Consider the following 14,355-nt stretch of genomic DNA (forward strand, 5'->3'; position numbering starts at 1 on the left):
TACCCTGAGAAAACCATAATTCAAAAAGAGTCATGTACCAAAATGTTCACTGCAGCTCTATTTACAATAGCCAGGAGATGGAAGCAACCTAAGTGTCCAACATCGGATGAATGGATAAAGAAGATGTGGCACATATATATAATGGAATATTACTCAGCCATAAAAAGAAACAAAATTGAGTTATTTGTAGTGAGGTGGATGGACCTCGAGTCTGTCATACACAGTGAAGTAAGTCAGAAAGAGAAAAACAAATACCGTATGCTAACACACATATATTGAATCTAAGGAAAAAAAAAAAAAAAGGTCATGAAGAACCTAGGGGTAAGACCGGAATGGAGATACAGACCTACTAGAGAATGGACTTGAGGATGTGGGGAGGGGGAAGGGTAGGTTGTGACAAAGTGAGAGAGTGGCATGGACATATATACACTACCAAACGTAGGATAGCTAGTGGGAAGCAGCTGCATAGCACAGGGAGATCAGCTAGGTGCTTTGTGACTACCTAGAGGAGTGGGATAGGGAGGACGGGAGGGAGGGAGACACAAGAGGGAAGAGATATGGGAACATATGTATATGTATAACGGATTTACTTTGTTGTAAAGCAGAAACTAACACACCATTGTAAAGCAATTATACTCCAATAAAGATTTTTTTAAAAAAAAGAATACTGTATTTGGTAAAACTATCCTTCAAAAATGAAGGTTAAATTAAGGCTTTCCCAGGTAAACAAAAGCTAAGGGAGCTCATCACCACAAGATACTGGACTTTGCCTCATTTATTCATTTGTTCAATACACACTGACTGAGTGGCTACTATCTACTAAGCACCTTACTGGGTGCAAGAGCCCCACAGGGAAGGACAGTTTCTGTCCTCCAGGATCTAACTGACTAGTGGGAAAGACACTTAGACAAGAGGGTGAGTGTCACACCAGCAAATGGAGGCAAAGCATTCCACCAGAGGAAAACCACAAGGATTCAGACAAGATGGTGTGAAGGAGCAGAGAATGTCTGAAGAGCAGCCAGTTATCTGAAAATACCCAATACTTGGGAAGGGGCTTGATGAATTTTTTTCCGTAAAAATGACCAGAGTATAAGGTGGGTGTGGGAGATGTTAGGAGATAAGGCTGGAAGGACAGATGGAGACCAGATTGCAAATGGTATTCCCAGACTGAGGAGTTTAGACTTTACCCTGAAGGCATGAAGGACTTTGCATCTGAGGCCACCAAGTAACAGGTACAGATGAACAGTTACATATGCACCATTGACTAAATGGCTTGTTGCCATTCCTTAATGCTTTTAGATGACTTCCTATCCACCATTTTCAACACAGTGCCTACACTCAATGAGTTCAATGAGTATTTGTTAAATGGATAAATTAATATTAAATTTCTTTACAATCAAAAATATTCCACAACAACAAAAATCTTCCCCCTCCCTTCTTATATCTCTAAGGAAAGGAAATGGGAACCAAATCTCCCATAGGTGTACTTGGGTGTATTTGTACATGTATATATGAGCACATTCACTAACACTAAGAAATACATTGAGAAAACTATGAATTCAAAAAGCTGTGATTTTGGTAAAAATAGCTACTATAACCTCTTAATTAGACCTTCTCTCTAATTCTCTAATAGCAGTAGCCTCTACATTTAGATCATGCATATAGTGAAAGGAAGCCTTCAGAATACTTCTCTCTCCCTCTCTCCCCCTCTCCCTCACCCTCTCCTATCTACCCTCTCCTCTCTCCCCTCTCCCCTCCCCTCCACACACACACAGTTATCCTAGCCAATCTGACATAAATAGTCTAGGCAACTAGTCAGTCTAAGCAAAGCAGCTTCCACCTCTTAGACTTAAGCCTATTTTAAATGATTTGCTCATGTAAAACTATATCCTGGTGACACTAATCTTTCCTGTCTTTGTTCCAGATTAGTCAGAGTAGAAATTTACAGTGATTTTAATATTTCAAAATGAAAAGGTGAGCAGTCTTACACTCTTAGGAGAAATGTACTCTTCAGTCTGCAAGGAAAACGTAGGTGAGGGATTAATAAAAGTCTCACTTACATCATATTCTAACCAACATTTCTTTCTGCCACTTTTGGGAGAAGCAAGTGCTCAGAAAAGCACTCTCAGGCTTGGCCCACATATAGGAGAATAACAGGGCAGTAAAGCTGGGTCATGCCCTTGCCATCAATGAGATGAGAGTTTATCCTACTATATTTTAAGACTGCCAGAGAAGGAACTGCTGTGCTTTCTCTCAATAACTCATTGACAAAGCACATCAGACATTTTCTTCTTAATACACATAGCTAACCTAAATCCCTCATGCTAGATAAGCCTCCATTTAAGTTCCTACGCAAAACACAGCAGCTTACACAATTTACGTGTTTAATTTCAGCTCTTTTTTTTTTTTTAATTTGTTTATTTTTTGGCTGCATTGGGTTTTTCGTTGCTGGGTGCAGGCTTTCTCTAGTTACGGCAAGCAGGGGCTACTCTTCATTGCAGTGCGTGGGCTTCTCACTACGGTGGCCTCTCTTGCTGCGGAGCACGGGCTCTAGGCAAGTGGGCTTCAGTAGTCATGGCACATGGGCTCAGTAGTTGTGGCTCGCAGGCTCCAGAGCGCAGGCTCAGCAGCTGTGGCGCACGGGCCTAGCTGCTTTGCAGCATGTGGGATCCTCCCGGACCAGGGCTCGAACCCGTGTCCCCTGCATTGGCAGGCAGATTCGCAACCACCGCACCACCAGGGAAGTCCTCGGCTCTTTTTTAAGAAAAAGAAAGAGAAAAAGATAGGTGGATGGATAGACGGATGGACAGACAGAAAACTGGACAGAGCTGAAATATGAACAGACTCTCTGGGCATTAGAATTATAGGTGTTATTTATTTATTTTGTTCTTTTTACTAATTTCTGTAATAAAGATGTATTACTTGGCAATCACCAAAAAACATCACTAGTAAATCCTTGAGGATCATTTTTATATAAATAAAAAGTTATTCTTTAAAAGGCTCTGTGCTACCAAGAACCATTTTCAGCAAAGGGACATGCTAACATTTTTTAAAATGTATATCCTGCCACTTTTTTTTTTTTTTTTTTTTTGGCTACGTTGGGTCTTCATTGTTGCATGTGGGCTTTCTTCTAGTTGTGGCAAGTGGGCTTCTCATTGTGGTGGCTTCTCTTGTTGCGGAGCATGGCCTCTAAGCGCACAGGCTTCAGTAGTTGGGGCACATGGGCTCAGTAGTTGTGGCTTGAGGGCTCTAGAGCACAGGCTCAGTAGTTGTGGTGCACGGGCTTAGTTGCTCTGTGGTATGTAGGATCTTCCCAGACCAGGGCTTGAACCCATGTCCCCTGCAATGGCAGGCAGATTCTTAACCACAGCACCACCAGGGAAGGCCCGGGACATGTTAACTCCAGACTTATCCTTCATTTAAAGTCTCATTAAATCACCTCTTGGCTTTCCCTTTCTCACACTATGTAACTCCATTTCTTTGTGCCTTTTGACCTAAGACTTTCTCCTGTCCCCAAGTTTTGTTTGATGTTTCACTCAAGAAATATACAAAGATGATTCAAGTTTTCCTACACCTGTCTTATTTCTGTTAAGCCTAAAGGAATGACTGCATCCATTTATGATGTTATATACTCAGGGTCACACTTATTCTTCAAAAAACTGTATAGTAACAATGTGTATTATGTATCAGCCACTGTACTATGTTCTGGGTTGTTACTCTTAATATGTTTTCTCTCTTTTACACGTGAGGAAACTGTGGCAAAGAGAAGTTAACTAACTTGCCTGAGGTCACAGCTTAATGTCATGCAGATTCATATCTACCACCTCAAAACCCAAGTCCTGCTCCTATCTCAGTGAGGGAGACAACCATCATCCTACTCTGTGAGATCAGAAATCTCAGCAACAGGTTAAATTGTTCTTTTTCTAATCAATCCAAACATTCACTCAGTCCCCAGATTGTGTTTATTTTACTTCTAATGTTCCTCAACAGTCCATGTCATTCTCTCTCTTGCTGCTGCTACTGCCTGGGTTTAGCACAGCACTTTCTTTCTCCAGGACCACCACAACTGCCTCCCAATGGGATCCCTGCCTCCAGCGTGGGCTCCTCATAACCCACACTGCCCCATCAGCTTCCTAAGCACACCCTGATCTTGTCACTGTTCACTAAGGCACAGGGAATTAAACCTGCATGCTCAGCGGAGATTCACCCGTACTGTTGCATGAAGCTGTTGTTTGTTAGTTTTCATTGCTGCATACTGTTCTATTGCTTGAAAATACTCCAATTATTTATCCACTCTACTGAAGATGGACATTTAATGTGGACTCAGTTTGGGGTTACTAATAGTTCTGTAAAGTAAATATTTATAATGCATCCCGCTACATATGTGCACAAGTGTCTCTAGAGTGTCTAGTGGTCAAATATCTGGGTCACAGGACATGCAGTTTCAACTTTTAAAAAATGCCAGGACTTCCCTGGCAGTCCAGTGGTTAAGACTCTGCGCTTCCACTGCAGGGGGGCACAGGTTCGATCCCTGGTCAGGGAACTAAGATCCAGCATACCGTGCAGCGTGGCCAAGAAAAAAAAAAAAAAAAGAAAGAAACTGGGGGAAAACATGCCAAATGTTTTTCTAAATGGTTGTACCTATATTTTTTTTCTTCATTGCATAATTTCCAATTGCAATGACTTAGCACATGGTAAGAAATCAATAATGCATTAGGAGCAGAAGGGTGGAGAGAGGAGGGAGGGGAGGGGAGAAGCAAAAGAAGAGAAATTTATGGTACACCTCAGGGAAATTGAACCAAATGTCTCAGGAGGTAACTTGCTAGTGTCAGTAGGGGGCAGCCTTCACCTGGCTGAGAGATAAGCCAGCACAGTATCTGGAAACGTGTTCAGAGGAGGCTCACTCACTCACATGGTGCCTATACCTGAGTCACATCTATCGCTTTGTCCATGGGAGGACAGAATTCAACACAGAACACAATGGAATCATGACAGAGCGCACAGCTCAAAGCTAGGAACACCTTTGTGAAAGTGAATGACAGCTTATACCATCAGTCTCCTACTCTGGGGTCATTTAAAAATGTGTTTCCTTCTGAATTTGGGGAAATAAAAAAGTTCAGAGGAAATATGGATCAGGAATTAATCCCCAGAGCACACAGCCACCAGCTCTGAATCCTCAGAACGGCAGTTTCCAGAAAGCAAAAGCTCTTAATGAGCTTCTGTCCCTGAATTATTGACTGGTTCGGCATGGCAAATCTTGCCCAGTTGTTTTCACGATGGGAGTTTAATTCAAGCGTCTTTCAAAAGGAAAAATGGTTCCACGGATATGCTTGTTGTGATGACATCTCAGTTCTAGTCAGGCGGTTTTTGGCATTCTCCTGTAACCACACAGAGCGGTGGCCCAAGGGACAGGCAGGGCCCAACACTGCTGCGGGGACTGCCCTGCCCGTGCGTGCACTTCACCACGCCAGGACACGCGGTCCCTCCCCCCAGCTTACCAGACCCACTTACAGAACTGTGCTTCCTCAGAGACCCAATTCAATTTACAGGGTCCTCCGTCAGTGCTAAGCACTTTTTAGCCTTAACACGAACACACATAATTATACATGTGCTTCTTATATTTTATATATCTGTATTAAATATATATATCTTTACAGGACATGATTAGGCATATGGTTCCTGGAGTCAGATGGCTTGGACTCACATCTCCTCTCTAACACGGAATGGGGACCCGCCCATGTAGGCAAGTTCCTGAAGCCCAGTCTCCTCTGTAAAATGGGGTTAATCACACCTACTCAAACTTTGTTCCAAAGGTGAATAAGGTAATAGGTGTGAAGCACTCAAGGTAATATGCGTAAGCATTCGATACATGTCAGTTAATCATACTAACACTGGTAGTAATAATGCTATTTACTACTACCATCATTATGATTCCCATTTGCAGAAAGAAGAGCACGGTGTCTGGGAAGTTAAATGCCCACAGTACAAATCCAGCTCCATTAAACTCCAAAGTATTTCCACTTCACTGGCATCTAGATGGCACTCAATCCCCATAAACTACTTGGCAAGGAGTTCCGCCCTCCCCATGCTGACATTCACGGCCCTCGGAGCTCCAGAACCCTCCATCTTTCCAGCCTTCCCTCCCTCCCTGCTATCACATGTCACACACCCAGCACAGCGGCCACAGAGACCAAACACCCTGCTGGTCTCTATAACCTTCACTCTTAAAGCCCTTCCCCTCTGAGCGGCTCTCCTTTAACCCATCCCAGGAACCACTGGGTTGCGGCCTAAATGATTAATCAGGAGCAGGAACAGGGAGAAAGTAAACGGTGGATCTCAGGAGCCTAGCAGCCTAATGCGGGTAAACATTATAGGGCAGGGGGGCTCAGTCTCTTAAAACATAGCATTCATTCTCACAATCTATCTTATTAATAGCCTATCATGCAGAAGCACTGTATTAAGCCTTTTATACACACATTTCAGTTAATTCTCACTATCTATCTTATGAGGTAGATAATATTAACCTCATTTTACAGATGAAAAAATGGAGGTTCAGAGTGGCAAATTTGCTAAGGTCACACAAAAGTAACTGGCATGACCACTTTTTGAATCCACACAGTTAACATCAGCTCCTGTGTCCCTTCCCACAATCCTGCCTCCTAGAAATATGCCTATTCACATTTGCTTACTGGCAATGTGCTTACTGGCATCCTAAGTGGTGGACAAAGCTTCAAAATACACAAGTTTGTGAACTGGTCCAATTGGAGGCTTGTCTTGGGATATCGGGCCCACCAGCGCGTGTATCCCATTCAGGCTGGCTTCAAGGATGTATGTTCTACGGGGTGGCACAGGGCTCAGCTATCAGAAGGGCTACACACTCAGCTGAATGCTCCACTGTCACTGTTTCAAAATTCTTATCTATTTTTTTAACAGGGACTCTGCATATTCATTTTGCACTGGCTCCTGCAAATTATGTAGCTCTTCCCGATCCCATTTCAAACATAAGTCTATACAACAATGCCAACTGCCAGGTCCCTGGGGAGTTTTATGAGCTGCTTAGGAATACATACTTCAGTTTAGCATTACCTAATAAAAGCCTCAAATACGTGCAAACCCTTGGACCCATAACATCTACCTCTAACAATGGGTTCTGAGCAAAAAATCTTAGATGAGGGCATAGACCAGCCTACAAACATATTCATTACATCACTATCTATAAGAGCAAATAATGGCAAATAATGCAATGCCCAATAATTAAACACACTAGAATAATTTTATCCAATAAATACATCTGACCAGCCATTTTTTAAAATCATTTTAAAATGACACATTCACTAAGGAAAGACAGTCCCAAATGCAATGTTAAACTGTAAAAGTCAGAATACCATGTACAGTATGATTCCAAGTCTGTAAAAATTCAGCACAATGAGTAAATAAATTGTAGCAAATGCAGTATGCTCCTACCATGGAATGCTACACAGCAATGGGAAAAGAACAAACTAAACTGCTGATACACACAAGATGAAGCTCCTAGACACGATGCCGAACAAAAAACAACAATGACAAAAAACTAATACAACAGAATACATACTATACGATTCCATTCTATGTGAAGATCAACAAGAGACAAAACTAATCTATAAAGATGGGTGTCAGAAAACTGGTTCCCTCTGGGGTCAATGACTAGAAACAGCACTGACCTGAAGAGGGCATGAATATATTGTTTTTTCTTATATGTATCTTGTAACTGTCCTACAATGAACATGTTAATACTTGTGAAAAAAAGAGGAAGCATTATTTTTAAACATGATAATAAAGAATACTTGGAGCAAGACTCATCCAAACAGGACCTATGTGAGGGCCAGAAGGTTTTCCTACCTTCAGAAAAGAGGCTGTTGAGTCTTCCCAGAGCAGAGCAGAGAATAAAACAGAACAAGCTAGGAATTACCACTTAGATTCCTCTCAAGACTACACCCCTCTTGAGGTCAGACACATATGAAATGGAACAGCCTCCACCTTCAGCACAGAAAATGTCTCAAAATGTAGCTGTGAATTCAAACCAGGAAAACGAACTCAGCTCGTCAATTTTTTTCCCATCTCTTTGCTTAGCTACCAATACTAGCCTTGATTAAAAAGAGGGCGAACAGCTCCCAGGCATTGACCTGCAACCTGATGGAGGAGACAGACACTTACACTGGGAGGACAGTCATCAGGCTCCTGGCTACTGTCCCAGGACCATTAGTGTTTCTGCATGGCATCGATTCTTGGTTGGTAAAACATTCTAATTTTTAATATCCAAACGTTTTATTTACTAGAGATGGATGGAGGAAGAGAAGGAAAGGGAAGGGGGGGAGGGGAGGGGAGGGAGAAAGTAAAAAGGAAAGGAAAAAAAAAAGAGAGAGAGGAAGGAAGGAAGGGAGAGAGGGAGGAAGGAAGGGAGGGAAGGAAGAAAGGGAGGAAGGGAGGAAAGGTGGGAGGGGGGAAGGGAGGGAAGGAAGGAAGGAAGGAAGGGAGGAAAGGGGGGAGGGAGGGGGAAAAAAGAAAGGGAGGAAGGGAGGAAAGGTGGGAGGGGGGAAGGGAGGGAAGGAAGGAAGGAAGGAAGGGAGGAAAGGAGGGAGGGAGGGAAGGGGGGGAGAGGGAGGGAGGGAGGGAGGAAGGGAGGAAGGAAATTAAACTGGCCTCTCTGCTCCATAAGAAATTCCAGAAGAGTTAATCCAAATTTTGCTAAACTTTTCAGCAGGGTGTTTCTGCCCAGAAGTGTTTACCGTTTGCTGGAGAGTCAGATTATCAACTGGTCATGCTTTATAAGATTAACAGGAACTTTGCACAAAACAGAGCTCCAAAAGCGGTGCCAGCTGTATGTCTGTTTTCCACTGTAACCACAGGATACTAACTAGTTATCAAGGGTTCCCAAATCTGGAGGCTCAACAGATTCACCGGGAAAACTTTAAACATATTGACTCCCAGGAGCCAGCCCAAGCCGACAAAACTAGAATCACCACAATGAATCCACACATTTAAACTTCCCCCAACCCTTCACTAATACACAACTGAAAACCAAAGAGCAAAGGAGGATGGGAGAGGAAAAAAAAAAAAAATCAATAGGCATTCACTAATATATTTCAAAAGCTCTTACTTGTAAATGGCACAGAATGCTCTCTTGGCTAAACATCATTGTTTCCAGTTCAATCATCACCTCCATTTTCAATACAACAGCTTACTCCACTTGTCAAAGTTAGTACCTTTAAGGAAACACGGCACTTTGAAAACAGCATTTATTCACCATTAGTTCCAGTGACAACCTACATTATCTAGTGCTTTATACTCCCCAAGTGTAGGGCATTTATTATCTTATTAAATCTTCACACCACTCTGTGAGGGATCTCAGGCCAGCTTTATCCCTTCTCCCAGAGTCCAACAGCACGGAAGTGACCAAGCAGCAAAAACCAGCAGAGAAGTATCCATATTACTGGGTTCAAGAGTCCCTCTACATCGAATTTCCTACCAAATCCTATCAGACTTCCCCAATCTGCATGTGCCCTTTCTTCCAGTCCCCTTATCAGCCCATAAGAAGCATTATCTGCCATTCATTCAACAAACGGCCACGGAGCCTCCTCTGTGAGCCCAGCACTGTGCCAGATGCAGGGGTGCAACAGGATGGAAAAGCAGAGAAGGCCCTGATTATATGGACACAAACATATCTTTGTAGGGCAGTCTTACTGAGCGGAAAATAAGGCTCTTGCCCAGATGCCTGCCATATTTACAGAAATGGCACTGGTGCTCCATGTTCTATAACTGGCAGTACGTTCTGCTAATTATCTCATCACCCACTGGTGCATGGGAAATCAAGGTCACTATAAGCACAGGGCATCCTATTTGGGGATGAATACAGCGGTTTTTATTCAGGATATTAGATAACAACACCCTCAAGACCTTTATTATCATGATCGAGGCTTAGGAATCATTCCTAAGTAAAGCTGACAAAGCCAGAATATTTTAATACCTCAGTGAAAACAAGCTTGGAGGTCAACTAAAAAGGCTACTGCCAAATGCATGCAAGTCACCAAACTATCAAATTTGCTCCTGGGAAAAAAATACATCAGAGTACGGAAAAAACAAATACACGACAAAAAATGCCCAACAATTAGTCCCTTGAAAAATGCAAATTATACTATTTGTGAATCACCAAATGAATATTTGAGACTTGGGATGTTTTAATCCAGAAATTTAAAAATTAAAAATTAAAAATTAAAAATATTACATACCTTAACAGAACAGAGAATATTCATATGAGTCACTTCAGTGGTAACGAAAACTTACTGAACTAAGAACAGCTGCTCATCCTAGTCATTTAATCTGTGTGTAAAGTTTGATTTTGGCTTTTTTGTTTCTTTTACTATATTGCAGGAGGGATTTTTTTTGATATCTTATAAATGTTGAGTCAACATAACCAATGTTATTAACACACATTCTACTAGGCTGAACATCTCCGAATCTCAGAAATAAGGTTTGCAAGCCTCAATGGATTAAACAGAAGCTCTTAGACACGGAAGGGTGAAGACATGAGCCATCATGATGCTCAATGCTCAGTATGGGATTATGGTCTTGTCACTCAAAAGCAAAACCCGGCTGTGTACCATCATGAACAGCATGAGTCTCCAGTGACAATGATAACTTAAATCCTGCTTCAAGATAACAGTTTTTTGGTTTTTTTTTTTTTTTTTTTTTTTGCGGTACGTGGGCCTCTCACCGTTGTGGTCTCTCCCGTTGCGGAGCACAGGCTCTGGACGCGCAGGCTCAGCGGCCATGGCTCATGGGCCCAGCCTCTCCGCGGCATGTGGGATCTTCCCGGACCGGGGCACGAACCCGTGTCCCCTGCATCGGCCGGCAGACTCTCAACCACTGCGCCACCAGGGAAGCCCCCAAGATAACAGTTTTTATTGACCACCAAAACATACACAGTTATGGTGAAAGAGAAAAGCCCAAGAAAATACTTTTACAAGATGATTATCTCTTAGAATTACATTACTTGGATACAGTAAATGTTATTAAAACCAAATCCAGTGCATATCAATTACATTCACATAGTACAATAAAAATCTATGTATTATAAGGAAAAGAACCAGGACTGACAGATAAATACATTTTAAAGTCTAAAAGCAGGACGAGCTTCAAGATGGAGGAGTAAGATGTGGAGATCACCTTCCTCCCCACAGATACATCAGAAATACATCTACATGTGGAACAACCCCTAAAAAACACCTACTGAACGCTGGCAGAAGACCTCAGACCTCCCAAAAGGCAAGAAACTCCCCACGTACCTTGGTAGGGCAAAAGAAAAAAGAAAAATCAGAGACAAAAGAATAGGGACGGGACCTGCACCAGTGGGAGGGAGCTGTGAAGGAGGAAAGGTTTCCACACACTAGAAGCCCCTTCGCTAGCGGAGACTGCGGGTGGCAGAGGCGGGAAGGCTCAGAGCCATGGAGGAGAGCGCAGTAACAGGGGTGCGGAGGGCAAAGCGGAGAGATTCCCACAGAGGATCGGTGCCAACCAGCACTCACCAGCCCGGGAGGCTTGTCTGCTCACCCGCCGGGACGGGTGGGGGCTGGGAGCTGAAGCTCGGGCTTCAGTCGGATCCCAGGGAGAGGACTGGGGTTGGCTGCGTGAACACAGAATGAAGGGGGTTAGTGCGCCACAGCTAGATGGGAGGGAGTCGGGAGAAAGTCTGGACCTGCCTAAGAGGCAAGAGACCATTGTTCCGGGGTGCGCCAGGAGAGAGGATTCAGAGCAATGCCTAAACGAGCTCCAGAGACGGGCGCGAGCCGCGGCTATCAGCACGGACCCCAGAGACAGGCATGAAAAACTAAGGCTGCTGCTGCCACCACCAAGAAGCCTGTGTGCAAGCACAGGTCACTATCCACACCTCCCATCCCGGGAGCCTGTGAAGCCCAGCACTGCCAGGGTCCCCTGATCCAGGGACAACTTCCCGGGAGAACACGCGGCGTGCCTCAGGCTGGTGCAATGTCACGCTGGTCTCTGCCACTGCAGGCTCGCCCCGCATCCGTACCCCTCCCTGCCCCTGGCTTGAGTGAGCCAGAGCCCCCGAATCAGCTGCTCCTTTAACCCCGTCCTGAGTGAAGAACAGATGCCCTCAGTTGACCTACACGCAGAGGCGGGGCCAAATCCAAAGTTGAACCCCAGGATTTGTGTGAACAAAGAAGAGAAAGGGAAATCTCTCCCAGCAGCCTCAGGAGCAGTGGATTAAATCTCCACAATCAACTTCATGTACCCTGCAACTGTGGAATACCTGAATAGACAATGAATCACCCCAAATTGAGGCGGTGGACTTTGGGAGCAAAGATTTTTTATTTTTTCCTATTTCTCTTTTTGTGAGTGTGTATGTGTATGCTTCTGTGTGTGATTTTGTCCTTATAGTCTTGCTTTTACCATTTGTCCTAGGGTTCTGTCTGTCCGTGTTTTTCTTTTTTTGGGGGGGATATTTTTTTAGGATAGTTTTTAGTACTTGTTATCATTGGTGGATTTGTTTTTTTAGTTTGGTTGCTCTCTTCTTTCTTTCTTTCTTTTTTTTATAACTTTTCAAATTTTTTTTATTTTTAATAATTATTTTTTATTTTAATAACTTTATCTTATTTTACTTTATTTTACTTTTCGTTTCTTTCTTTCTTTCTTTTTTTCTCCCTTTTATTCTGAGCCATGTGGATGACAGGGTCTTGCTGCTCCGGCTGGGTGTCAGGGCTGTGCCTCTGAGGTGGGAGAGCCGAGTTCAGGACATTGGTCCACCAGAGACCTCCCTGCTCCACGTAATATCAAATGGCGAAAATCTCCCAGAGATCGCCATCTCAACAGCAAGACCCAGCTCCACTCGACAGCCAGCAGGCTACAAGTGGTGGACACCCTATGCCAAACAACTAGCAAGACAGGAACACAACCCAACCCTTTAGCAGAGAGGCTGCCTAAAAACATAATAAGGTCACAGACACCCCAAAACACACCACCCGACGCAGACCTGCCCACCAGAAAGACAAGATCCAGCCTCATCCACCAGAACACAGGCACTAGTCCCCTCCAACAGGAAGCCTACACAACCCACTGAACCAACCCTAGCTACTGGGGGCAGACACCAAAAACAAAAGGAACTACAAACCTGCAGCTAGTGAAAAGGAGACCCCAAACAAAGTAGTTAAGCAAAATGAGAAAACAGAGAAACACAGAGCAGATGAAGGAGCAAGGTAAAAACACCAGACCAAACAAATGAAGAGGTAATAGGCAGTCTACCTGAAAAAGAATTCAGAGTAATGAGAGTAAAGGTGACCCAAAATCCTGGAAATAGAATGGAGAAAATAAAAGAAATGTTTAACAAGGACCCAAAAGAGCTAAAGAGCAAACAAACATTGATGAACAACACAGTAAATGAACTTAAAAATTCTCTAGAAGGAATCAATAGCAGAATAACTGAGGCAGGAGAATGGATAAGTGACCTGGAGGATAAAATAGTGGAAATAACTAGCGCAGAGCAGAATAAAGAAAAAAGAATGAAAAGAATTGAGGACAGTCTCAGAGACCTTTGGGACAACATTAAATGCACCAAGATTCAAATTATAGGGGTCCCAGAAGAAAGGAAAAAGAAAGGGACTGAGAAAATATTTGAAGAGAGTATAGTTGAAAACTTCCCTAATACGGGTAAGGAAACAGTCAGTCAAGTCCAGGAAGCACAGAGAGTCCCATACAGGGATAAATCCAAGGAGAAACACGTCAAGACACATTAATCAAACTATCAAAAATTAAAAACAAAGAAAAATATTAAAAGCAGCAAGGGAAAAACAACAAATAACATACAAGGGAATCCCCTTAAGGTTAACAGCTGACCTTTCAGCAGAAACTCTGCAAGCCAGAAGGGAGTGGCAGGACATACTTTAAGTGATGAAAGGGAAAAACCTACAACCAAGATTACTCTACCCAGCAAGGATCTCATTCAGATTTGACAGAGAAATTAAAAGCTTTATTACAGACAAGCAAAAGCTAAGAGAATTCAGCACCTCCAAACCAGCTTTAAAACAAATGCTAAAGGAACTTCTCTAGGCAGGAAACACAAGAGAAGCAAGAGAACTACAATAACAAACACAAAACAATTAAGTAAATGATAATAGGAACATACATATCAATAATTACCTTAAATGTAAATGGATTAAATGCTCCAAACGAAAGACACAGACTGGCTGAATGGAAACAAAAACAAGACCTGTATATATGCTGTATACAAGAGACCCACTTCAGACCTAGGGACACATACAGACTGAAAGTGAGGGGATGGAAAAAGATATTCCATGCAAATGG

At 43.1% G+C, this 14,355-nt stretch overlaps 1 long non-coding RNA gene across 2 annotated transcripts in view; it reads right to left on the reverse strand.

Annotated features, from left to right (window-relative positions):
• LOC114486775 (uncharacterized) overlaps positions 1–14,355 on the reverse strand; it is a 26,270-nt gene that overhangs the window by 5,769 nt on the left and 6,146 nt on the right. Inside the window, exon 1 of one of the 2 annotated variants that reach the window (XR_008618139.1) lies at positions 9,137–9,289. The exons of the other annotated variant lie outside the window; for it this stretch is intronic. This is a non-coding gene — a long non-coding RNA (uncharacterized lncRNA). Of the gene's footprint in view, positions 1–9,136; positions 9,290–14,355 lie in introns of those variants that run through there. 2 annotated transcript variants of the gene reach the window in all.

Source organism: Physeter macrocephalus, chromosome 8, assembly GCF_002837175.3.
Source record: "Physeter macrocephalus isolate SW-GA chromosome 8, ASM283717v5, whole genome shotgun sequence".
Classification (NCBI taxonomy): Eukaryota; Metazoa; Chordata; class Mammalia; order Artiodactyla; family Physeteridae; genus Physeter; species Physeter macrocephalus.